Source organism: Lupinus angustifolius, chromosome LG11 (assembly GCF_001865875.1).
Source record: "Lupinus angustifolius cultivar Tanjil chromosome LG11, LupAngTanjil_v1.0, whole genome shotgun sequence".
Lineage (NCBI taxonomy): Eukaryota > Viridiplantae > Streptophyta > Magnoliopsida > Fabales > Fabaceae > Lupinus > Lupinus angustifolius.
This window is the reverse complement of record NC_032019.1, coordinates 6,499,911-6,503,613: the sequence shown is the minus strand read 5'-3', so window position 1 is coordinate 6,503,613 and position 3,703 is coordinate 6,499,911.

Sequence of the window (3,703 nt, the reverse complement as noted above, 5' to 3'; positions counted from 1 at the left end):
TGTTTCAAAGGGGATGATTTTGTTATCAAAGGAACCTTTAAAGTGTTTAATGATAAGTTGAAGGATCAAAACTTTCTTTAGCATTAGGTCTAAATCATGGCCTATATGTGTTTAGGAAAAATTTAGTTTCTAACTTTGAAATCCAAAATGTTTATGGACGAGTTTTATGAAAAAGTGTTGTTTTAGAATATTATGAGTTAAAAGTTGGTTAGTAAATGCTATTCTTTGACTTCCAAGTTCAAGTAATAATTTGAAATAAAAGATGACTTATAAAAGTCTTGACTTTATAAACTTAAAATGTTATGAAGTAAAGGATAGTTGACTTGTTATAAGATGAATATTAATAAGGTAAGCTTACTTTAAAGTGGTAAGTGTAACTTAAGAAATGTTGATTTAAACGTTGTTTAAGTATGAGATCAACATTATCAAGAATGTGTTGAAATGACCATGAAAACCTATTATGCAAACTATGGAATCTACTTAAGATGACTTACTTTAAAGTGGTAAGATCAACTTGTGAGATATGGATTTGAAAAGTGTAGACTTGGATTAAGAAACTTAGCTTAAAATGGTCAAGTATGACTTACAAAGTCTCCATGAAAATATAAATCTATGAGGTGATAAATGTGTAAACTTTATTAAAAACTTATCTTGGAAAATGTTGAAAATCAGGAACAAGACTTTCAATGATAAAGGATGATTCAAAAATATGAATCTTGAACCGGATCGATGAAAGTCGTTGAGTTCATAAATGGATTAAAGTGTTAAACAATGTTTTTACTTTAAGGTTGTCATATAAAATTGATTCGCAAATCACTACACTGTTTTTGTGTGTTTAGTTTTGAAGCTTTCGAAGTTGGACGATCAACTCACTCTTTCATAAAAGAAAGCAAGCACGCGACAACCTAAGGTGAGGGAGAATACATCGTGACATAGTGGCGTCCGAATATGATGCCTAGAACTCCTAAACTATCTCACAAGTTTGGAGTTATATTTGTGTATTAAGAAAACCTGTACTTAATCAAATATTTGTGTGCATGGATTTTGTACGTATACTTTCTTAGGTAGTATGCTTAGGATAACTTAAAATATCAAGTATTGTGGTAGTTATCTATGAAGGAACACCACCCGAGAAACTAAAATGCATATGGACCACCTCGCCCGAGCGAGCCTGTCTCGCTTGGGCGAGCGTTTCTAGCATGGGCAAGGACCAGATGGACCGTTTTGGGCGTTTTTGGCGCCTGAGCGACCATACTTCGCTAGGCAAGGACGAGACAGGTATTTTGACCAATTTTTGATGGATTTTTCGCTTGAGCGACAGTCCCTCGCTTGGGCGTGAATCAGGAAGAGAATTGAGTCTGTTTTGATAAGTTCATCGCTGGAGCGACAGTTTCTCGCTTGAGCGAGAGACATACAATATTTTTTACTATTTCTGATTGGTTGATTGTTAGGCAATAACCCTATCTTGGGTGTGAAGTGTATTTACACTTGGGAAAGACCGTGACTTATATGATTGAGTCTGGTGCCCAAAATCGACAAACTTATACAAGTACCTTTGTTCTTGCGCCTATTTAGGGCAAGGTTTCCGACTGTGATGTCGTGATTAGGGCAATGCCCAAAAAGGATTACATAATACCATGCAGCGAGGTCATCTGACCTTAAGAGGCTTGGCCATGTGGTCGTCTAGGATATTCGGTGATGGTTCGTAGTGGTAAGGATGTTATTCCTCTATTTCGTGATGACGTAAGATCAGGTCCCACATGAAGCATTCCTTTGAGAGATGTCTTAGGTTGGGCCGATTATATAAAAGAACGATTAAAATATTTAATTGGCTAATCTTGGTTAGTGTGCATACTCATTATGGATAATGAAGTAGTAGAGAGGAAATTTATGGGAGACGAACAAGCACCGAGATGTTGAGAGGGACGACGATGGCGGTGATTCATCAGCAAAGTCTTGAGGGTGAGTCTTGGTGAGACGAGTCCCTTGTATTCCTGGATGTGGTATTCTGTTGGATCGGACAGTTCTCACAACGCAAACTATACGATCTTTGATAACCCCTCTTTACAATCAGGATCGATGAGAGGGATGCTCAGAAAGTGTTTGATACGACACCCTCCTGAAATGGACAGTTCTTTCGAACAGATCGATCATATATCCTTGCGAGGAATAGTTTTGCTGCGTTCAAATCAGCTTGTTATGTGACCTGTATTCTCGGTCATTTCCGAATAGTTTATTAGGTGGATATTGGAGTAATGATGGATGAAATAAACATAGCATTCATACATTGAGCATGTGGATATTAATCCTCACAGTTTGAGTTATAATGTCATTCATCATTTGCCTTTATGTATGTGATATATATATTGTGTATGTTATGCATGTCTGTCCGGATGTAATATTCTGTGTAATTTCACGTCGTCAATGAGTAATATTCATTAGATGTCTTACTCCTCCTTCTTTGTGTTTGTCTTTTATTCGCGTTTTTTTCAGATAGATCATTTTGCCAGGATTCCGAGTTATCACTTTTCGATGTCTCAGGAGGGGGCATAAAGGATTGAGGGAAACCGTTATACCTACACAGGCCCTTGTGCTTTTTGATTAGTGTACCTGTGTAGGGTTATTTATTTTGTGAGTAGTTGTATTTGGGCGACGATAAGGATTCCACCTTGTACTTCGTACCAACATTTTATGATATTCTAATGAAGTATGATTCGAAATAATATTGAGTTATTTTTTATTACCATTAAGTAATGATTTTTTATTTTCTGCATTGCATGTTACTTAATGTTCCAAAAATGAAACGAATATAAAGAAATAAATTTTATATGGATTCGTTATTTAAAAAAAATTAGTATTTTTTGAACAAGATTTTTTTTGGAGTAATTTTCTGGGCGTTACACATGATCTGCCTGTTGGTCTATCTGTTCTATGTATCGCCACAAAATTTTTTCCCACGACATTGCCCAAAAATGGGTATTTTTTTTATAATGTAAAACTCTTCCATTGACATTTGATTCCTTTCCGGGACATCATGTTAAGTGACCTAAAATTGGGGAAAACATCAATCACCATCTAATGGTAACTAAAAGCCACTTAATATATCGTGGAATAATTCTTTATTGAAATACGGAAAACGATTATATAAAAACAAAGCGAAATAAATCCTTGTCCAAACTGAAAATATACACAATAGGCAGATTTATTCAAAGCATCAAAGGTACCCTACACAGATACCCGCTTCAAGGGCAACTAGAAATGGGAATGACTACTAGTGACTAGCTCTAGTGTTAGCGGGTGTACTAGGACACTCTCTGGGGTCCACTTCTGTCTCAGAATTGGAGGAGAGGTCCACCACCTCAATGAAGTCCTCTATACAGACTAACTCCACACATTCCTCCTCGTCCGTCGAGCAGCTCTCCTTCCTGGTTGGGAATTGAGCATGTCGTCCCAACTCCGTCTCCTAGTAGATGGTCCCGCAAGAGTGGGTCTGTCAGGAATCACAGACTGAATGAATGGTGCAACGGATGCAATTCTCCGAGCAAGTAAAGTGAAAGAAGCCTCCAAGTTCGCCTGATGTGAAGGGAAGCACATGTAGAGCCATCACAAACCATCTCTACCTCTAAGGCACAAGGGCATGTGTAGGTGTATCGATGTCTGTCACTACTCCATGTCCCCTCCTGGGACATCGACAATTGGTAGC